Source organism: Notothenia rossii (genome assembly GCF_949606895.1).
Source record: "Notothenia rossii genome assembly, chromosome: 6".
Lineage (NCBI taxonomy): Eukaryota > Metazoa > Chordata > Actinopteri > Perciformes > Nototheniidae > Notothenia > Notothenia rossii.
Genome location: NC_136909.1, coordinates 83,297,405 through 83,321,738, shown reverse-complemented (window position 1 = coordinate 83,321,738; position 24,334 = coordinate 83,297,405). Strand labels below are relative to the sequence as shown.

At 39.3% G+C, this 24,334-nt stretch overlaps 1 long non-coding RNA gene across 1 annotated transcript in view; it reads right to left on the bottom strand.

Annotated features, from left to right (window-relative positions):
* Positions 1-4,095: 4,095 nt before the first annotated feature.
* The window catches only part of LOC307044495, a 33,067-nt gene continuing 12,828 nt past the window's right edge, over positions 4,096-24,334 (bottom strand). Inside the window, exons 2-3 of the long non-coding RNA XR_013809648.1 lie at positions 18,140-18,244; positions 4,096-4,374 (exon numbers count right to left, since the gene is read on the bottom strand). This is a non-coding gene — a long non-coding RNA (uncharacterized lncRNA). The remainder of the gene's footprint in view (positions 4,375-18,139; positions 18,245-24,334) is intronic.

Sequence of the window (24,334 nt, the reverse complement as noted above, 5' to 3'; positions counted from 1 at the left end):
TTGTTTTAGCTCCTGCTTTGTCCCAGTTTCTTAAAGTAGACGCTCAGTTTTGGATCTGTTTGGTCTGCAGACAGCTCTGAAACCGACGCAACTTCTGGCCCAGGCTCTCTTTATCTCACGTCTAGACTACTGCACCTCCCTCCTGGCTGGTCTACCTGCATGTGCCATCCGACCTCTGCAGCTCATCCAGAATGCAGCGGCTCGTCTGGTCTTCAACCTTCCTAAATTCTCCCACACCACGCCGCTCCTCCGCTCCCTTCACTGGCTTCCGGTAACTGCTAGAATCCACTTCAAGACACTGGTACTTGCGTACCATGCTGTGAATGGATCTGGCCCTTCCTACATCCAGGACATGGTTAAACCGTACACCCCAGCACGTGCACTCTTCTCTGCATCAGCCAAACAGCTCGCTGCACCCGCACTGCGAGGGGGGACCCAAGTTCCCATCAGCAAAAACAAGTGGGTTTGCTATCCTGGCTCCAAAATGGTGGAATGAGCTCCCATTGAAATCAGGACAGCAGAAAGCTTACACATCTTCTTCAGAATGAAAACTCATCTCTTTCGACTCCACTTCGAGCGATAGAATTACTAACAAAGCACTTATATACTAATAAAGGACTGGCTTATCTAAAGCCAGTTGAGTAGCACTTGAAATGTTTGGCTCTATGAAACCTGATGTACTTATATGATTCTGTTTTCTTCAAGGTTGTATCTTCTTGGTGGAATGCACTTATTGTAGGTCGCTTTGGATAAAAGCGTCAGCTAAATGCAATGTAATGATCTCACGTAGAGAAACTTTACGACCCAGTGTTAGTCACCGTCTGCAAATATGCTAAGAAATAACGATGGTAGGATTCAACCCAATGGAAACCCACAACGTTATGAATGGATATTTAACATGCTAGACAAACAGCAGGGTTAACGTGTACTAAAAATAAACTGTGGTGGAATCAGGAAATAGTTGAATTTGCTTAAGAAAAATGACCTCACATCACAATATGCTGCTATTCTCTTTTTTATAATGTTATAAACTGAAAAACCTGATGACTTCTGGGGGACATTTTCCTTTAAAAAGGTAACATATGCTGAGTAATTGATTTCTAAAGACTCACTTTTGAGGTAGTACTCCTACAAAGTGTGTCTGAATTGAAAAAAACCTCTGGTCATTTGAAATCCACAGCTCCTCTGACGGGAAAAGATCAATCGAGGGGAAATAAACTCAAAGGGTTTCAAAGAGCGAATATGACTCCAGAGGGACTGACGGATATTTCCGCAGAACAATGGCTGTTTGGAACATTTAGCGCCACTGACAGCTCGTTCAACGCCATACAGGAAGTGGTTAATGTGCAGAGAGGAAGTGAGAGCGGCAACAATCGGTCCAACAGCTTCCTGCAGGAGGAGGTGGAGGGCAAAGATACAGCTGCTGGGGCTGGGGAACCCTCTTTAATGGTATTGATGGTCCATGTTTAAAGATTTTTGACTTTATAATTCCTCATTGATTGAATTGATTCAAGGTTTCAAGGCTTGTATTGTCATGTGTGCATAGCTACAGTGTAGTTATGAACAATGAAATGCTTAGGTCACAGGCTCCTACAACAGGGCAACAACAATAAGACAGATAATAATTGATGTCTTTAATTGTAAATAATAATAAAAAACTAATTGAGTATAAATGTAAGGGCTTTTCAGGGCGAAGGGATGAAGTCAACAGACGGAGGTGACGAGTGGAAAAAAGTTTGATAAGATGAAAGAAAGTCTCCACTTTTCCTTTCAAGATTAGTGCGCGTGTGTGTGTGTGTGTGCGTGTGTGTGTGTGTGTGTGTGTGTGTGTGTGGACGAGTTAATCAATCACAGTCAGCACCGCCCTGCGCTTATCAGCCTGCTCTCTGTGTGTGTTTGTAGGTCATAAGGAGACATTTCTCGTGTTCACAGCTGCACATTTTGTGACTAATAACACATGCACACTAAGCTGTAAAAATCCTTGATAAAAAGGGAGATTTATTCCCTGTTTACGTTTCTTTCTTTGCAGTAAAATGGCATTTTCACACCCACAAAATGGAGCCTGACAACTTGTTAAAATGCAAAATGTTCAGTCCTTACTCGCTTGATTCTAACAAGATTTTCTTTTTAACACGAAATGAAGAAAGCCATTATCTTTCTTGTTTAAATCATCAATTTTTACTTTTTGATTTAGGTGATCATTTGCAAATCATACAGACAGTTTGCTTACTTTGTTGCTGGAAATGTTATTTCTTTAATAATGTTTTCACCGAATCATTGTTTCATCTGTAACAGTGTGAAACTTGTAGAAGTAAAAGAGAAAAATATGTTAATAATGAAATAAAACCAAGCATCTAATCCCCAATAGATAAGATGAATGATTTAGAAATTAAGGAATGATCTGATCAAGATAGTTTCTCTACTTATTATGTGCAAGTGTGATCATTTTTTAGATTGTATTATGTTTCTTACAATGGACTTCAAAAACATAATGATGACAAGATAACTAAAGATGCCAAATAAATATCAATAATTTCATCAAAATATTAAATTGCATTAGATAGTTAATTTGTTATCTCATGCTCAGTTGCACTGTCCTAAAAAAACAATGATTAAAGTCACGTTTAATCGACATGTAAGAAGCTAAAAAAAACTCCCAAACTCTGATAATCTTTGTGAAAATATCTCAGTAAGAAATCAAAGTTATTTCAGAAACTTAGGCCCTAGCCACACGGAAACTAAAAATTCTTGCCTCCCCACGCAATAGGCACCAGAAACTTGTCCTTCCACACGAGACCGCTCGACCCACTGGAGACACTGTAGTATATATGCCGGGCCTGTAAGTGGCGCTGTACTTCCGCCACAAAAGCAGCGAAGAAGACTTCCCGAGCATGGTTGCCATGGTTGCCCTTCTGTTTATTCTCCGCGGTGGATTTAGCAGCAGAGCTGGGGAGAGGCAGGGCTCTGGCTCCGTTGTGTCCGCAGATCTACCCACCTTGGGACCCGTTATCGTTATCTGCGTTTCCCTGTCGGCCTCGTGTGGCCGAACCGTCTATAAGATAGAGAACTGTAACGGATACGACCCGTTTTGTCACCGTGTGGCTCGGGCCTAAATCGAGGAAAGGTTTCTGACTGTATTTGTCCTCTGTTTTGTTTCCACAGGTTCATGTTAAAGTCTCTTTTATCGGCCAATAGAGGCGTAATCACAGCTTCAACAAAAGGGCTGTGATACAGATCTGTGTGCACAGGGAGAAGGGCGGTGATTACAGAGGAGGAACAGAATTACTTTTCATGTTAAAGTGCTGCTTATCTCACTGAAAACAAGCTGCAGGGTTAATGAGTTACTCAGCGGATTACAAACAAGCGTTTATGATACAGGTTCTGTTCTGCAGGAAAATCTTCACAAGGGAACAACGCGTTAGGATTTATTTTAAAGTGTAAATGACGTTTAATGTCCCGACAACCTCTGTAGTTTGATTTAACATCTTCTTAGCAACAGTCCTTTTTAAAAGAGCTAAACAACTCCCAAGTGAGGTCATTTTCTGATGTTTTTATACAATGTAAAAAAAATAATCACTTTAGCTTCTTGAACCAAGTTTTGATGAAAATGGTTTCTTGGCAAACTTCTTTTGACTTTGTAACGTTTAAAATAATTTAAATGTCATATTTAATAGTTTAAAATGACTTTAAATTACTTTTTAGCCGTTTGAATTTACTTCTATGTAACTTTTTTTTATATGACTTTGATGTTTTTTTATAATTCAGTGAGATCAAAATATTAGATCAAATTAAATAAATTATAAAATTAGGAATTAATTTACTGATATTTAACCAAAGTGTACACTTACACCAGTCAAAACACTTACATATAATTAAGCACAACTTAATCTCTAATGTTAAACATTTCCTGAAAAAACATTAAATTGAATAATATTTGCGTTTATTATTATAAAATCGGCTTGACTCAATATGTAAATAATAAAAAATGTTTAAATGAATGATATTTCTGGAGCCTATGTTAGTAATTAAGTTGATATATAACACACACCCCAAGGTATAATATATAAACTGAGAAATGTGTGTTTCTGGGAACAGTTTTTGCAGTGAAATTAATTAAAATGTCTTACCGTCGGCTCTGAGGGTCAGCAGGAGCGCGGCGGCCATGACAGCCAGACAGAGCGATGGACCTGCCATCCTGCAGCAGAACCTGAGACTGAAGCTGGACCTGAACCGAAATCTGGAGCTTTCTGAGATCTGATAACTCCTGATAAAAGTCTTTAATCCTCAGCAGGAGTTCAGGGAGAAGGAGGGATGATGGGAGATATCACAATATCAGGTCTTCTTCTGTCTCACTGGCTCTTTGGGTCCAAAACCCTAAAGAGGAAGAATAAGAAGATGCAAGGTAAGTGAACACATAAAAGCAAGTGGACCAGCATTCAGTATTTATAACAGTAAACAGTATAGATGTCCACCACCTAGTTTCCGTTCAACATAACCATCGCTTCAGTCACATGCTTTTATCACATGGCAATACTTATGTTGATGTATAATGTTGTAATGATTTTTAAGCTATGACGTTTGTATTTTGTATTTGCTTTGTACAGCCCTTTGAGGCATTTCTTGCGATTTGGAGCTATAATACATTTTGATTTGATTTAGATCACTTACTTGTTAATAACATTATATGTACAGATTTAAGTCAGGGATGGGCAATATTGTAATGTTATATCTTGATATTAGAATTCATATATTGTCTTACATTTTGAGCATCATAACTTTTTGCACACTCTCTCCTCTTTGCATAGGTGCGCCTGATCTACATCCTTGAGTTTCAAACCTATCAGTAAAATGAAAGCCGACCCCTCATTGGTTAGGTTAGGACCCCCACCCCCCCTCTTGTCTTCAGTGTGCCGTGACCTGTTGGCCCCTGAGGGCCCGACACTGGCCTCCGACGGTCCGACTAACTACCAAATTATTTGTCCCGGGATGTTCTGCAAATTGCCAGCGCTGGCCCTGATAACGGCATGTCGCAATTAGTAGGCGCCGAGAGGGATGGAGTGAGTGAGTGTGTGTGTGAGTGTGTGAGTATGTGTGTGTGTGGGGAGGGAGGGAGGGGGGAATTAGTGGTGATGCGTGGCCGGTGTCTGTCACTTTTAATTTGCCCGAAGGGGACAAAGAGGTCCGACCTGTGACCCACTTTTCACACATCTCTGGCTGAAGAGGCCGAGAACAAAGTCTCCCGCACACACAGTCACACACACACACAGTCACATACACACACACACACTGTACATGAGTAAGTGTGCATTATTGAAAGTGAATAAGGGGGAGCGTATTGGGATGTGAGACAGGGAAAGTGTGTGTGAAAGAGTGCATGTGTGTATGAGTGTGCTTGTTTTGTGAGGACCAATTACCAGCTAAAATCCATATGAGGACATTTTGGTCCCAACTAATTTGAAAGGAATGTTAGAAGTTACAATTGAAGACAAACTGAACTAAGTACTGATTCATTAAATATAAACAACAAAATCTGTGTTAAAAACAACAGGAGAGTGGGAAGTGGGAAACAGGGCTTGGGAAAATAACAGAGCTAACAGCTAACGCTAACGGAGGTTCCAATTAAATGACAAATTGTTCGTATTTGCCGAAAGTTAATTATAATGTTATCATGTTTTCAAATGTATTCCTGTAAAATTGAGTTTTTATATCAAAAGCAAATAATTAAATAAAAAGCATAACACCTAAAGGCAAATGCTTATAATAATTTATTTGGTATCAGATTGGGCCTCTGTTAAACTGCACAGGTACAGTGGGGCAAAAAGGTATTTAGTCAGCCACCAATTGTGCAAGTTCTCCCACTTAAAAAGATGAGAGAGGCCTGTAATTTTCATCCTAGGTATACCTCAACTATGAGAGACAGAATGGGGGGAAAGAATCCAGGAAATCACATTGTAGGATTTTTAAGATTCTTTAAGAGCCTCCTCTGTCTTCCACTTGTTAACTGTATTAATGGCACCTGTTTGAACTCGTTATCAGTATAAAAGACACCTGTCCACAACCTCAAACAGTCACACTCCAGACTCCACTATGGCCAAGACCAAAGAGCCGTCAAAGGACACCAGAAACAAAATTGTAGACCTGCACCAGGCTGGGAAGACTGAATCTGCAATAGGTAAGCAGCTTGGTGTGAAGAAATCAACTGTGGGAGCAATTATTAGAAAATGGAAGACATACAAGACCACTGATAATCTCCCTCGATCTGGGGCTCCACGCAAGATCTCACCCCGTGGGGTCAAAATGAGAAACAAGAACGGTGAGCAAAAATCCCAGAACCACACGGGGGGACCGCCAGGGACTCAAATCCTGCAGTGCCAGACGTGTCCCCCTGCTTAAGCCAGTACATGTCCAGGCCCGTCTGAAGTTTGCTAGAGAGCATTTAGATGATCCAGAAGAGGATTGGGAGAATGTCATATGGTCAGATGAAACCAAAATAGAACTTTTTGGTAAAAACTCAGCTAGACGTGTTTGGAGGAGAAAGAATGCTGAGTTGCATCCAAAGAACACCATACCTACTGTGAAACATGGGGGTGGAAACATCATGCTTTGGGGCTGTTTTTCTGCAAAGGGACCAGGACGACTGATCCGTGTAAAGGAAAGAATGAATGGGGCCATGTATCGTGAGATTTTGAGTGACAACCTCCTTCCATCAGCAAGGGCATTGAAGATGAAACGTGGCTGGGTCTTTCAGCATGACAATGATCCCAAACACACCGCCCGGGCAACGAAGGAGTGGCTTCGTAAGAAGCATTTCAAGGTCCTGGAGTGGCCTAGCCAGTCTCCAGATCTCAACCCCATAGAAAATCTTTGGAGGGAGTTGAAAGTCTGTGTTGCCCAGCGACAGCCCCAAAACATCACTGCTCTAGAGGAGATCTGCATGGAGGAATGGACCAAAATACAAGCAACAGTGTGAAAACCTTGTGAAGACTTACAGAAAACGTTTGACCTCTGTCATTGCCAACAAAGGGTATATAACAAAGTATTGAGATGAAATGTTGTTGTTGACCAAATACCTATTTTCCACCATAATTTGCAAATAAATTCTTTAAAAATCAGACAATGTGATTTTCTGGATTTCTTTTTCTCATTCTGTCTCTCATAGTTGAAGTGTACCTAGGATGAAAATTACAGGCCTCTCATCTTTTTAAGTGGGAGAACTTGCACAATTGGTGGCTGACTAAATACTTTTTCCCCACTGTATTAGTATCGACTGAATCTTTAGTTTTTAAGAGATCAGCACTACGTGTTTAAAGGCCATGTTAGTTTTGGGTTTCATAACAAAAGGTGTGTGTGTGTGTTTTTATATGAGAGAGGGAGTGAATGATCTGTGTGTTGATAACAGAAAAGTGGAAATATTTTCACCTCGCTGCCACAACAAAAACTGGAGTTTGTTAGTCGCTCTTTGCTCCGTTTAGAGACCGACAACAACAGCAGGATGGTGAGATAACACACACACAAATACACACATTCACACACACACACACTCAGACAGAGCGAGGGAGGGCAAGACGAGGCAGGTTCAGGAAGGACCGTCTGTTGTGAGCCCCCAAGACAGGAAGCACACCCTTCCTAAATCACCCAACACATCCATTTCCCTTTGAAAACACAAGGCAAGACGCCACGCACACACACACACACACACACACACACACACACACACACACACACACACACACACATATATATTACTAGTGAGTGACATGGAGACTCAAACTCACACACAAAGTCTCACTCAAAGACAACAAACGATTACATCTGTCAACTCGCAGAGAAAAAATAGATAAAATGCACGTTTCTCCAAACCGTACAAAAAAAGTATCTGGGTGCCGGGTAACTTTCACTCCTCCTCCTCCTCCTCCTCCTCCTCCTCCTCCTCCTCGTGTTCAAACTTGTCTCTAAATCCTTCGGTCTGCTTCTCCGTCAAACAACAAACTCATTCTTCCCTTAGCAACAGATTTTTTTAATGCACCAGTGTCTTGTTTCTGTAGACTTCTTCAGAGATCAAATACTCAATGCACATCTAAAGCTAAATGCAGTTATTTGCAGAGTCAATTCATTCATGTCATTTGTCCTAAGCTACGAACCATATTCTACACAGTGAATAAAATATCCTCTTTTGGGAACAGATCCTCATTTTAATAGATATTTCAATGAGACTGTGAATAAATAAATAAATGATCATTTCCTCTAGTAACGCCAATCATATCGCAAAGATATCGGCCAGACGAGTCACAATTGTTTTTTTTTTATAAACTGCAGCCCTAGAGGGTAGACAGATAATCCAATTGTATGGAATGTTTATTAAAAGATGGAACATGTTGAATGTTAAATGTAGGGGTATTCTGACCCTTACTCACAAAAGACAACATGGATTAAAAAATATATATATTTGAATAATCCTGATTTTGATCTTTTGATATAATATTCAATGTAAATACTGCTTTTATTTTACTATATTTGTGCTTATTTTTCAATATTATTATATATTTTCGTATCTGTGTTTTTTATATTTTTGTTTTATTTTTACGTAAGCACCACGACACCAAGTCAAATTCCTCGTACGTGTCAACCTACCTGGTAATAAACCTGTTTCTGATTCTGATAATATAGCAGCTCTATACTTTTCCTCCTGACTTGCTTCCTTTGGGATTCGAACCCGTGTCCTTTCCCTGCAGACACTTTATCTGCACCTTAGTGAGTCCCTCAGCTAACAGGCGTTGCTCAGGACACCTGGACGTCGTGACATAAAAATCTTGGAGGACGGGGAATGAAAGGGCGTATTGTCCGCGGCCCCACCTGAGCAGAATAAACCCGCCCTTATAGGGAACTACTGAGCCATAAACCGGCCCCCTCAGGGGAAGGAATTTGAGGTCACACCGCTCCGGGGATGCTGGGAAATTCGGAGAGATGGAAACCCAAGCGGAGGGTAAAGAGTTGTAGAATAAAGAGAGCTCTTTAAAAAAAAAAGCTACTGGGTATAATAACTTTTCATTTGACTGCAGCTATTTGACTGCAAAACTATGATGTAAAATGATGCAGAGACTTATTGGTTAATCTATTACTTTAACGTAAAGTATTCCATTTTATGTGGAGCTTAAACCATTCATCAATTTTTTAATTGACACTCAAATAATCAGATACTGTACTAAAAATGTATGAAGCAGTCATTCATCAAGAAGGTTTTTCCTGCCTTTCTTTTAAATTAGATATACTTAATAATCTAAATGACATTTTGACAAAATCAATCATTTAAATATAGCACCTCAGTGATCATTACTGATATGTTTCCAACCATTTTTCCAGTGCTTGCTTAGAATTTTCTCTTATGACGTTTCTTTCCTATAAACCAAGAAACAGCAAGGATCATTTCTTGTATGTAAAAACCTACTTTTCAATAGCAACATTTTTGTGACTTTACTTTGACATGCCAATTATTTCTACAGTTTGACAAGAGCCAGCTTTTAGCCCTTGATATTGTTTTACAACTGCAGACACAATTAGTTTTTTTAGGATCAATAGTAAACATCAAATTTACTTTTAGAAAAATATGCTTATTTGACTGTGGAAGACATTTAAAAAAAAAATAACTTAACTACTTTTCTAAAACGTTCGCAAACCAAGGCCTAAAACACAAAACTAACTTATGGAAAGGTTGTGTGTTTATTGGTTAAAGGAGTTTACGATATCAACATGTAGGACAGCTTGTTTTGGAAAGTGCTTCAGTGCCTGCATGTGATTTACTAACTTGACTTCACTAAGCTTCTCTAAGCGCTGTTAAACTACTAGATAATGACACTCGAGGCAGTAATAATCCATGTCTTGATATTCTCCCCATCCCCAATTCCTCCTGCATTAAGAGGGGCCAGACATCAATAATCAATCCTTAATGCGCCTCCACTTCCTGCTTTGGGAGAATGGCGGCAGACTAAATAAACGACACAAGAGACTTGATTGGAGGACCGGCAGCTCCTGAGCTCTACAAATAAATGAAGTAATGAGGGAGAGAGAAACGTTTGTTTGCACGTATTAGTTTCATCCCAAGCTTCTTATCAGTCCAATTAAATGTCATTATCTGATGCTAGGGGTCTATCTCTTAGAACTACAACTAAAGAAGGACTATATTTATTTTTGAATTGTTTTTACAAGAGCAGCACTATTAACAGAGGTCTTTCCCTCTCCTCTCTAAAACAAACAGACCGGCTGAAAAAAAAGCCCCCAACAAACACTGAATTAAACCGTTTTACTTCAGAAGTCGGAGTTTCTCTGTTGGAAACTGGGCTTCGAGCTAAAGGCTAACAGATGTTCACAGTTTCTCTGATAACTTCTGATCCATCCAGCTCAGGATGTTTTCAACCCAATAATTCACTGAGTTTTCTACCTTCCTTTTGGTTAAAAGTGGTAAAAACTGTGAATAAAAAACAGGTTTTCTCAACTTGTTTCTCTGATAAATAAAGTCCCAGACATGCGACGACTATAATCTATCATCCCTACTAAATAAAGAGTTAATAAGCATCAAGATCTAAAAAGTGTGTTGTAATAGGGTGTCTTAAAACTGGATAAAAAAGTCACTGAAATGTTTATTCTGGTAGACAACGCTAAACGCTACTCAAAGCATCAAAATGACACGTCTCTCAAACAGCTGGGATAATCACTCAACTACATAGGCCGACACACACACACACACACACACACACACACACACACACACACACACACACACACACACACACACACACACACACACACACACACACACACACACACACACACACACACACACACACACACACACACACACACACACACACACACACACACACACACACACACACACACACACACACACACTTTTTTTTTTTTTACATACTTGATGGGGATTTCTGCACCTAAATTCCCAGAAAGCATCAAGTGTGGGAGAACTGATGATGATGAATGCTTAGGTAAGTGGTATTAATAATGCAATGTCAGTTTTGGGGAAATACTGGCAGTCCTCCCAGAGATGTGCTCATGGGTTTACTGGAAATAAGTCATTCAGCATTAAAGAAAATTAGGATGAAGCTCAACATAGACCCAAACAGTGGGTTATTAATTGTATTTATATAGCATTTTTCTAGCCGAGGAACAAAGTGCTTCCTACATTTGAATATTTACATAACAGTTCATATAAATCCAAACTCCTTTGAAGAAAGAAAAAAAGAAGCTAACGTCACATGACTTCACGTTACCACCGCTAAGCTAACGGCAGCTAATGTTCAGTGAGATGACATTTAGTAGTCTCATTTAAACACTTGTTAAGAGCCGTTTTGAAATTCGCCAGTGAGTTATTTACTGACATTTGTTTATGTCATAGAGCAAAACGTTAAAATCTCTTCAGCTTGTGTTTAATACAGACCTTATTTCCGGAGTCTAATCAAAAACAAATTGACATCCAGACTATAAATGTACTATATATATATATATATATATATGTGCCTTTAAAAACTGTGCGCTAGATAGGGCTGCTAAATCCTCTGATTCAACTGTTACAGGATGTGTTTTTGTTTCTTAGGTAACATTAAGCTGTCTTTGGCTCTTTTCTGCTGTAACAATGTACATTTCCCCTCTGTGGGATTAATAAAGGTATTCTGATTCTGATGAAACAGGAAGTAGTAAAATGTTGACTTCTTTCAAGGTTTAAGGACTCATTCCTGCACCACTCTTGCATTTCTTTTTCTCCATCCTATCACATTGCTTTCCAGGATCTTAAATCACCTTTCTTTTGACTTTCTGTATTTTCTTCCCCCAGTCTCCATTTCCATTTGCTGCCCCTTCCCTTTTCCCTCCCCCTCTCTCTCCCTTCTTCTCCTTCTCCCCTCTCTCCCTTCTCTTCCTCCCCTCTCTCTCCCTCCTCTTTCTCTTCCTCCCCTCCAGGGGCCCCTCCTTGCAGGCAGGCCTCTGGGTGCTGCAGCAGCCTCTCTGCCCGACATGCCTTTCAGGGCCCGAGAGACTGCAGCCAGACTTTCTGGCTCCATGGCCATTGTTTGCTTGGCTGCTCTGCGCCTCATCCCCGGCGATGGATTAGCATAAGAATACCCCGGGCCTCTTCCTCCCTGCATCTTCATCAACATCCTTTATTTAATCCCATGAATTCTTCTTGAATTGAACTCCCAGAAATCTTCAAGTCCGCTGCAACTCTTACTACTTTTAAATCCAGACTGAAGACTTTTCTTTTTGCCGCTACTTTTAATTGAACTATTCCCATCTCACACTGCAACTTGTATTCATGTACCTGTGTTATTCATGTACCTGTGTTATTCATGTACCCGTGTTATTCATGTACCTGTGTTATTCATGTTTCATTATCTTTGCTTTTGAATGATTCTAAATGTGTTTCATGCTCTTAATGTCTTTTATTTTTGTATAGCACATTGAATTGCTTTGTGTTGAAAAGGGTTGTATAAATAAACTTGCCTTGTCTTGAGTACAACATTACAAGATGGTTCTTGAACCACAACTCTGACTGTCTTTCTTCAGTGGGGTTTAAGTAACTATGGAGATTGAATAGACCTTCAAAAGTGCAAAAGATCTTTGCTTCTTGTGAAAAATTACATTTCTTAAATTGTAATGTTTAATCTTTATGTCTATTATCTTATAATACCCCTGGCCACGGTGAGCGCTGCTGCGGGACTCTTCCTCCCAGCATCTTCATCAACATCCATTATTTAATCCCACAAATTATTCTTCAATACAACGTTATCACGTGCTCATTGGATTTATTTGATGCCATAACCACAAACAAACGTACTAGTGGTTTCTAACTAGTAAACTATAGTTAATGAAGAGCCTAAAGTAAATGAGTAGTACTGGCAGTCACATCTAAGGAACATGCCGTTTCCCTCCAGATATTACAATGCGTACTTTTACATTATGTTGCACTTGTCATGCAAAGAAAGAAAAATCACAACTCTGATCGTCTTGCTTCATCTATTGGGGTTCAAGGAACTATGGAGTTTGCTTCTTGTGAATAAATGCATTTCTTAATATACATACAGATTATACATTTTAAATTATCTTTAAGACGATTGATTACAGGACAGAAACTCATGATATGGTGACTTTAGAAGCATGTACATGCATGCAATGTAAAGATGTAATTACAAAAATACCTAAATACAGTCCTAAATTGACAATTGAACGTAAATAGAATTGACTTAGTAATGATGATACTTTGCTCAATTATTCATTCATTTATCTACTCGGGGACTCTCTCACATGTGATGGGCAATATATTAGTGGTGCACGATAATTATGGGTCCGATATTAGGAATTATGACGTCATCCCGATAAAAGTATTAATAATTATATTTTTGGGGTAAAAAAAATAATGCGGTGTTGGTGGATTGGGATGAGGGGCGCTTGTTATTCACTCGGCTCCTCCCGTTTTGCCAGTACTGTGGTATTAGTGGTTTAGGAAGAGGGGAGTTTTTCACAAATCCAGCGCTCCCTAACTCATGCCTGGCTGTGACGTAAACGGTGTGCGGCCGTGAAGCCAGGACAGTAAACAAACATGTCGTCGGTAGTATGGGACTATTTCAAAGTTTCAGAGTTAGATAGTTCGCTTGCTATTTGTACTAACAAATGCAATGCAGAAGTTCCACGAGGAGGGAAAAAGGCAACGAGCTATAATACTTCCAACCTGATTAGTCACCTGAAACATCGCCATTGCTACGATGGTGTGTTAAAAGCGTACGAAGACGCCTGCGCTGCTAAACTAGCGGCGAAACCAAAGCCAGCTGCAAAGGCACCGGGGCTTTTACCTATCGACGAGGCTTTTGAAAAAGGCAAGAAGTTTGCCAGAGATGACCCTACCCCCACCTAGTCTTTTTTTTACTACCAGGTGCGCAAAAACTACAGGTACATTTAATATATATATATATTATATTATTATCGGTTATCGGTATCGGTCTTGAGAAGCAGGAAGTTAACGGTATCGGTTTCAAAAAACCAATATCGTGCATCCCTACAATATATTTGATATTTTATGAAGCATCAGGAAACTAATTTATAGATTAATGGTACATTTCTGCCTTTTGCAACGAAAAAGCCACAATAAACTCTAGATTTCATATCTTTCACATACATTATGGTAGGAGTAGTAGTTGTCTTAACAGTGATCTCTGTGGAACACCACATTACTAAATATTGGAAATTATAGTGTACCTTTAACATTCATTTTCAACGGAATATAATGATATTTGGTGAATTAGAAAAACGTTTATAGATCTTTTTTTTTTTTTTTTTTAATAAATGATGACTTTTGGACTTTGAGATATTGGAAAAAATAAGATAACACAAGTTGGAAATAATTCTTAGCAGTCACCACTAGGATCCAATTGTGAGAATAGTAAGATTCTAATACCATTAGTTTAGCCTAATCTTTATCCGGAGGAAAATATGAACATTAAACACAATGAATAGACATGCAATCATTATACATGACATGAGGCATCTAACTATTCAGTACAGCCGTAATAAATACAATTAATACAAAGTTATCATTTTTTCTCGGCCCCTTGCGGCTAATCAGACTTTGAGCCCCATGGTCATTAAGTAATAAAATATTACAAAGTGGTTCCCTGAAGGTGATTTTAATTAGACCTGTTTCTATCCATCACTGGCACTACTGAGTCATAAAACAAACACACTCAAGACCATAAAAAAAGAAATTAGGATCATAAATCACTCCGAGCAGACGCTCCCAGTTAAACCAGTCAGCTCCTGCTCTTGCTGGTAACTCAGGGTTCCTGGTCTCAGTACTAAAAGGTGATTCTATGAGTATACTTAAGCGAAGAAAACATGAATTGGGTAAATATTAGAGTGTTACAAAAGTCTGTGAATTGTTTTTAATTGAGCAAAATTGTTATGCAATAACCTAAAATCAAACTATTCAGTCAATCACTTATATTTAGCATCTTAACTATTTACTTGTGCATTATATTAATCTACTTATCTTGCTTTTCTTTACTTTCTCTTGTTGTTGCATTGTACTTTAGCTGCTGTAACAACAAATAAATCCCATTGAGAGACTAATAAAGACTTAAAAAACCTACAGCAAGGTCCGGCAAAAAAAAGTGGTCATCTTGTAAAAAAACGAAAATATGTTTGTATGAACTTGTTGAAAATCAGTTAAATAATGTCTAACCCATCAGCAACACCTGCATCTTGTTATTCATCAGCGTGCAAATCTTATCAAAACATTCAGTTTTAGAAAGTCTAGACTGAACTAGGGCTGTCCCGAATGACATTTCTCGGGTTCCGGATATGCGGTAGTAATCAGCAGCGAATATTCGTTCCGCTCGCTTCGACACGTGTATTTCGGTTTAGTCACGGCATTCTTTTTGTTATTCGTTTTATAATTATTTATTAATCTATGTAACCCAATTTGTGTTCTTTGAAATTGAAAAGGATATTGCATTGTGTGTGTTACTTTCGTTGCAGTTGTATATGTCTTAAGTGTAATTTGGCTTGGCTTTCTATTTTGTGTGGACATGCTTTTATTTTTTAGGAGAGTTAGCGCATTTGACAGGAAGATTGTTGTTGCTATGGAAACAACGTGCCGGAGATAAAAGTAATATCTACATATAAAGACGAAGAAAGTAAACGATAACGTTTATGGTGAAGTGTTAGCACCCCCCGAAGAGGCACAAGCTCTTACGTTGATATTGGAGATTTCAATAAATTTGGGAGAAAAAAACGGGGGGGAAAACGAATATCCGAATAACGAAATTGAAATCCGAATAGTACTCGAACGAACGAATATTCGGATACAGCCATAGACTGAACGCAACATCTTCAAAAAGTCTGAGCTTTAGTTGTTTATGAACGCTGGAGAAGTGTCGACATTGGGTGTTAAACATAGCCGAACGTATGCCAATTAGTAACGATGCTGTCTAACCAGCAGACCTCTTCCCCTTCCCCCTTTCCATACTGTTGCTGTATTTGTGGGAATCAGGTAACGGAAAATAAACACAGAGAAGTCACAGCTCTGACAACTTTGGACCAACTTTGAGCACACCAAAACGCCAGAAGACCCTCGTCGCGACTTTATAGACTTTGCAAGCAAGGAGTAAAATGTAGCACAAATTGTTTGTTTTAAAACCTAATAGGGTGGATGTGGTCTGAGTAATAGTCAGAGCCCTGTGTTTTCCATCTTCTGCCTTGAAGTTGTCTGTCAGCTTATCAACACCAGCCACCCCCTCTTCTTCCCTTCCTTCTTAAACCGTTGCTGAATTGTGGGAACCAGGTAATGGAAAATACATCCAACACACACTACAGGAAGTCCTAGCTCTGATAGCGAGTGTGAGAACTGCCACCCCTTTCTCAGAGAGACAGGAAGTTTACTTTTAAGCCCCGCCCTCTTCACCCTCACCTCCTGTCAGTCATTTTTTGTTCTTCTGTGGTGTTTTTGGTGGATTTTCTGCCTCGCTGCTGCACTGGTCTGATCCCAGTATGAAGGAGTGGAAACTGGAGCATAGACAACTTTCCCCAAAGACGTAAAAAAAATATATAGCAGTGTGTGTGTGTGTGTGTGTGTGTGTGTGTGTGTGTGTGTGTGTGTGTGTGTGTGTGTGTGTGTGTCAGAAAAGTGTGTGTGGGTGGTCTGGACTCAGAAGTGAGGTCGGATGGTTTCATCCACCATGCCTTCTTGGAAAGTGCAGCCAGGCCACAGAGACATATAGGTGGTCCAGAGTGGTCAAGCCAGTGTGTGCGTGTGTGTGCGCGCAATTGCAAGAAACCTTTTTTGCCAAGTTATTTTGTAGCATTAATCCACATTTTCTGTGCGTTCTCTTGCCTGAAATCATGTATACTTAAAAAGTAGTCGAGTCCTGCCAGTATGCAGTGTGTAAGGGGCGTGTGTGTGTGTGTGTGTGTGTGTGTGTGTGTGTGTGTGTGTGTGTGTTTGGGGGGAGAAGACATATGGGAGTGATTTTGTGCTGCAGACTGGCCGGCTCTGTTTGAAGGTCTGTCAACGAACTTGAGTCACTTCATCATGAAAACACACTCACACACTTCTAGAAAAATCTGCACCAGTGATGTTCTTTCACAAACTCGTCATAATCTAAATTGCATTTACTGTCTGTTATATTTCTTTCAAACATTTTATTTGACAATGTTTTCATATGCATAAACAAATTGTTGTATGTGTAAGCCTACTTGACAATAACTCTGATCTCCCATGTTTCCTTTTAAAGTGTCTCAAGCCAGTCAAAATGGAAAATTAAAACAGCTGTTGACCTGCGGAAAACATTTTGGCACAACATTTTATAGAAGTATTTTTATTGTATTTTTGTGTCCGTGGCAGGGAGACGAAAAACAAAAAATACATTTTGTATGTTTAATTTAGAAACAAATGATTTCTTCATAACTGCCCTTTTGCATTTTCCTTTTATATTTTTGTCACAATTCGTATACATGCGTAGGGGATTGTGTAAATTGTGCTGCTTAATGAAAGATTTGTGTATAATCTATTGATAAAAAGTAATCAACAAAATGTAACAGTCAGTCTTGATAAATTGGCTGCATACTAACTTTTCATAGAGATAATAATATTTCAAGAATTTCCAGGACAGGCTCAGCAGAAACAGACAAAGACATGACCTCACCTTTTACACACATACATATATCAACACACACTCTTTTTCTTGGCAAAGCATTACTTCACCTAACACACACGCACAAAATGACACATACACACACAGCCTTGGGGCTCAGTGTAATCACAGCTCTTCCTGCTCTGTGGTTATTAATCAAACCAGATGACAGCTCAAATGACCCAATCATAGCCTGTGATTAAAAGCCAGGAAGCCTTCCGATTGGCCGACTCCACCTTCAACACTGGGGGTCAAAGGTTAATCTACTCAAAGAGCAGGAGTAGACGGAGGTGGGGTAATTAGGTTTTAAATAATACGAGTAATCGCTGATAGCACAAACAAATGATGTATGTTTTTGTGCGTGTGTTTGAGTGTGTAAAGAACCTGAAGAAACACATTGAAGTCACAAAAGAAGGGTCGATACACACAATTTAATGTGTGTGTTTCCGTACCTGACTGGTGGCTCCATGGTACAACAGTGTGCGTGTCGGTGCACTGCTCCATGGGAAATGCAGTCTTTAAGCAGAGGAAGCCGGAACAACATCACAACCACCGACCTGTTCACAAACAAAAAAGACGTTAATACATGATATTAACAGATGATTGTTGAACACTAATTGAATTGAAAACTAAAAAACATGCAAAATACTTTTCTGCAAAAGGGGCGTAGCTTAAGTATATGGGGTGTGCCTAAACTACACCATAAAAGCCTTAAACATACACCTCTATGTCTGGCATTTAAAGCACTTTTTTTATTGCTCTTGTTGCTAAGTGCTATCCTAACACCCTTTATTATTATTATTATAATACTAATTATTATAATTAACCACAAAAGATATGTCAGTTAACAGATTAACTTAAGCTGGATTCAGACCTGGGAGTGGCAGTGTGCAACCAGCCGCAATAATACAATGTTCTGTCGGCATGTTCTTCAAGTGGGAAACGATCATTTGTAACATAGGTCAATGTGTTAAAGGACGCCGTCTACTGATTGGCTGCATGCATTCTCCTACTGCATTTAGCAAAAGAGTACTTTGCCGTTGTGATTTTGGCATAACAGCCTATAATCTAGTAGAGGTGTTCCCAACAACTAATTTCCTTAAGGTTAAAAGAGTAGTTTAAACTTCTACTTTAACAGATACACTTGAGGATAAACTAATCTAAAAGGTTAAAGATTGTCTAAGAAATGTTGTCTAAGAAATGTTGTGTTTACAACAAAACACTCGAGCATTGTACTATGTGTACTTCCTTTTAAGACTCAGAGTTGCCCTTTATGCACAGGCATGGCTCACCTGGTACAAGCTGACTGCCTGCTACAGAATCATCTTCATGACCGGAAGGACTGATAAAAACATGTGCTTGATTCCTAGATCCCTTCAGGGACACACAAAGACTCCTTGCAGCCTCAAAGCCAGCAGACCCTCCTCCGGGACTGCTGGCCCTGCTCCGTCATTAGATCAGAGTTGATGTCAGTGTGTTTGTGTCTGGCTGCTGTTTGTAAAGAGATAAGTGGAGCAGTGAGGCTGACAGTCTGAGCTCCTCCTCCTCCCTCTTCAACACAGAAGCCTCTTTATTTGACAGCCCGGAGCTCCTTAAAGGAGACTGTATTTAGTCAAGAAGGCAGACATCAGGAAAGTGAGTTAATATTCACACCCTGAGAGAATCTGTGTACAAATACTGAAGGGGAAGTTGCTCACAAACTAACAAACACAAAACTCCTGACCTCAGAATTTAAATATACTGTCCTCTGTCTGTAACCTTTAGCTTGTTGCCATGTACTATGTGTGGGATTGTTGTGTTTACATTTGCATGTATAGTTTTTCTTAAAGGGGACCTATCATGCAAAATGCACTTTTTTATGTCTTTTATACATAAATATGTGTGAGAGAAAGGTTTGAGCTCCATACTGTTTCAGAAATAAAGCTTGAAGTGGTTAGGAGCATAACATGGCATTTAATCACCGCAGCGTTTAGCTGAGATCTCCAGATAGAAATCTCTCTCTAGAAGTAGCAGGGGAAAGCGGCGTGACGCTACAAAGGGGCGTGGCTCGCAGCAGACATTCAATTTAAAGCAGAATCAATATAGCATAATAGGTCAACTTGAAATGTTTAAATGTAAGACTTTCATACAGTAGATATAGTACTTTACTTTAAATGAAACTACTACTATAGTACTACCAATGTCTGTATTGTTAGTTTCAAGGAAAAATACTCAAGAAGTTTGAGCAAAAACATTTAAAAACACAAAGTCATTGTACATTTCAAGCACATCTGCAGAAGTAAGGGATATCTCACTCTGCAGCATATTTTTGGGCAGAATGATGAATATAATCGGTTGAAAAGAAATGACAACATTGGTCTCTAAAGGTCAAGAGTTATTCTTAACAGCACTCCATCGCAAGTTTCACAATAAAATATTGAAAATGTAATCAAGGACAGTGTGTAAGATGACCAGCAGCTTCAAAATATATGTGTGTGTGTGTGTGTGTGTGTGTGTGTGTGTGTGTGTGTGTGTGTGTGTTCTGGGAGGAAAAAAGCAGCACTAGAGATTCAGCCACTGAGTTATTATAGAACAGACGAGAGAAAATAGATGTCCGAAGACGGGGGCTGAGAGCGGTCACAAGGTCTGCAGAAAAAAAGAAAACAGCTGCTGCCTTCTCTGTCCAACACACACACACACACACACGCACAAAACCTCATTTATGGATGGAGAGGCGGTGCCAAGAAAAAGAGACAGGCGGAGGGAAAAACAGAGCTCCCACACACGAGGGTGAACTGAAGTGAAACAGCTCTGCTCTGCATCCAAATATTTTATTAGAACCATGAATTATAAACAGCTGAGTGGAAACAGCAGAAATAAAAATGAAAATGTTTTGGTTGAAACAGAAAATCTTGATATACAAAGAGGAAAGAGCGGCTCTGTTTGCAGACATGTACATGTGATCTAGATAAATCAGTATTCATGTAGTGCACATGTCAACTTGTAAATAAACACAATTGCACAGAAAAACGAAGAAGGCACTGCAATGCTTATAATTATATGAACAATTACAAAACAAATCCAGTGTTTCTTTACTGCATTTCTTAACTGCACTTTTGACTTTGGTCCATTGGGTTAACTGCCTTTCTTCTGTACTTTACTTTCATACCCTTTTCTTTACTGTACTCTAATGCATCATGCTACCCGAAGACGTTTGGTAAGACAATCAATTACATTCGCGGAGGAAAATACTTTATCAATGGGTAATATCTTTTGCAGAACCACTCAGTGCTTTGAGTGTTTAATGACTGCAAAATACAAAAGACCTGAATGAAACCCCGCCTGTTATCAGTCAGATGATCATGAGTGTTTCTGCAGTAAAAGTCCAGCCTCATTCGAAGCTGCAGTACCAACACTGCAGGCTGTTTACACAAAAAAAAACAGGAAGCTACAATCTGACCCGATTACTCAAAATATGTTCCTCTACGTCAAACTCACTTTCATTTGATCTAATTGACACCTTATATTCCACAAAGATAACAATCTGATGGCTTTAATAACCGTCAAAAAGATGATATCACTCTAATAAAAAAATATTGAATTAGGCGAATAACCAACTGAAGGCAAACGTATAATTTGTAGCACGAGTGGAATCAGAAACAAAAACACATGTGGCCTTGTAGTTCACATAAAAGATGTTAAATTAGAGCAGGAAAAGGTCATTAGTGAAATATGTTTTCCAGACATGCTCTAGCTTGCAAAGGCTGTTTGATATTCAGTGTTGGTGCAGCTTTCACAGATAACATGTTGGCACTTCCAATGCACTCATTTTACTTAGTTGTCATGGTGCCAATGAGCTAAAGCATTGTCAAAACTTTAAGGACTTTTCCTAAACCCTTGATTTCATTTAGTTGGCCGAAATCTTTACCATGTGCTATGAAAGACATTTAACTAGCATGTAAAGATCCAAAACAAACTGTACAAATAGCAAAGTGTGGTTATTGCCAAGCAAATATTCTCCCCACATATCATCTGTGAGAAACCTGGTGATTTTAGCAGTAAAGTAACCAAGGCAACACGTCTGTTTTTAAGTGTAAACTGCTCGGGGTTAAAAGTAAATTCCTAATAGCGTTGGAGGGACGTGTCGGAGGAAGGTGTGAAGCCACAGTCTGACAGGAAAGCTGTGAAACCAGTCCTTGTTACGTAGAGAGAGGAGGCAGACGGCGGTATGTGGGCTGGGACGCTTCATAGACACACAAACACACGCCGACACTGACAGCAGAGAACAAACACACAGCTATTTCCTGCAATTTTAGCTCAAACCAATTTACTAAGCAGAGGGAAAAAAATGTTCTGCTGTCGCTGCAGACTTCATTGACTTCTCACGACTCAGAATAGAACTGAATAAAGTTTGGTTTTGAACATGATATTCAAGGACCGTGGACTTCGTGAGGTTTCGTGTGTATAGAAGTGTCTTCAAACTAAATAAACTTGCCTTGCCTTCAAACGTACATAGAAAACCTCTCTGGACTCTGATTAAAGCATGATTAATATACGTTATTAACATTACTGTATTCACTGGCAGGGTTTTAGACTTTTAGTTGAATAATAACAGATATTTTTCAGACCTTACCTTGGATTTTGGGAGGTTGTGACAGACTTTATAAAGGACTAAATAGATCTGGCAGCAAGGATATCAGCCAAAACATTCCAGTTAAAATATACCATCCGTAAAATGTTAACAAAATCCAAAGAAAACTTAAACTACTTTGCACACTTCTCTTATGTTTATACTATCCTTATCCTATTTTTTATATTTTAATTGTAAAGTTTGGAATATTATAGTGTATTCATACCAAATAATCCATCCAGAAAGTAGTCAGCAGAATAATCAACACTTGAAATAGTCACAGCCCTAATAGACACTTATGAGAATTGTCATTGCAATAATCTTTTTGTCCATAAATCACGCAGCCCTGGGTCTAACCATTATGTCTAAACGCCAAAACATCCGTTAGTTTCCTCCTCCGTGCTGCTGCTTTGAGTCCAACAGCAGCAGCCTTTAGTTGCCAGGAAACGTCCAGAGATGTTCTGCATGGCGTCAATCATTTTGCTGCAAGGCCCACCTATATTTCCCATCCACTGCAAGACATTCAGAGTCTGCTGTGTGTGTGTGTGTGTGTGTGTGTGTGTGTGTGTGTGTGTGTGTGTGTGTGTGTGTGTGTGTGTGTGTGTGTGTGTGTGTGTGTGTGTGTGTGTGTGTGTGTGTGTGTGTGTGTGTGTGTGTGTGTGTGTGTGTGTGTGTGTGTGTGTGTGTGTGTGTTGGGTTGCGGGCAGGAAGTAGAAGCAGAGCATTTTGTTTCTGATCGCTGCAGTTAAAGCTGCCGGCTTTCCCAAAAGCAACAGAGGAAGGCAGCAGAGACTAATGCCTTCAAAGTCCACCAGCAGCCAGAGCTAATTGAAATTAAAGACCAGAAACGAGGAAGAGGAGGAGGAGGAAGGGGGTGCTTTCATAGCAATGCAGGACAAGAATATAAAACAGTCTGGCCTGGAAAACATCGTCCTGCAGCTTTTACAGGCGTGTGGTGGCTGTAAACAAACAGAAACTACGTGTAGATTCAGAATACCTTTATTAGTTGTTATTATTAACACAATCAAGACGATGTACTTTGTCTTGTAAAAACACACCAACTTTAGAGCTCCTCTCAGCCAACTATTCTGATCATCTATTCATCATTTCAATCAAGAAGAAAAAGTTGAAACAAATGCTATTGTTGAATATTACATTAGTTATTTTTTGTGAATTTGAGAACACTTTGATTTGCAATTAATTAATTAATTTTTTGGAGTTTTGAAGGCATTTTTCTGCATGTGTTCAAAACCAGAAAACTAATTCTCAAATCCCAATATTGAAACTCAAACGCCTAGAGTTTAATATACTTGTTCTGTCTTTTGTATTGCATTATATTTTGAGGTATATTTTGAGTTTGTGGTTGTACAACAAAAGATATTTATAGTGTCATATTTGAATAATTTGAAAACATTTCACAAACTAACACAATGAATCACCAAATTAAAAGGCAGATTATTACATTTAGAAACTATAATTGGTTGCAGTCCTACTCGCCAAGACAAATCCCCTGAACTCCAAGTAATAACACACAAGTGGTTTAACGGATTTAGATCCTCAACACTCAGAAGAATTGAGAACATGTTCTACATATTCAACCGACAGTATTTGCTCGTTTGATTAAGGAAGATTGCTGTAAAATCGGTCAGACGGTCTAATCATGCAGGGGGGGGGGATACGGCTCTGTTAGTGGTGAGCTGACAGGGGGGTCAGGAGTCAGGGGTCAGAGGTCAGGGGCCAACGTCACTTCAGAGGGATCACTGCACCTATCAGGCTGCAGGATTACCCAGAAAAGGAAAGCAAATCCTCAAGAATGAAGAAGGAACGCCTCACAACCGCGCAGAGTACAAGCTGGTTCTTCTTTAGTGTCTCTTAAAGTTAGAGAACCTTTTCCACTGGGTAAGATCAAGAAAATGGAATTACTAAAACAGCAATGATATTAGTCTACATTAAATTGTATTTATTCAAGTTAAATGTTTGAACCAGCGACGTAATATTTGTTCATTTTCCGATGATTTACTTTTTAAAGTTTGTTTAC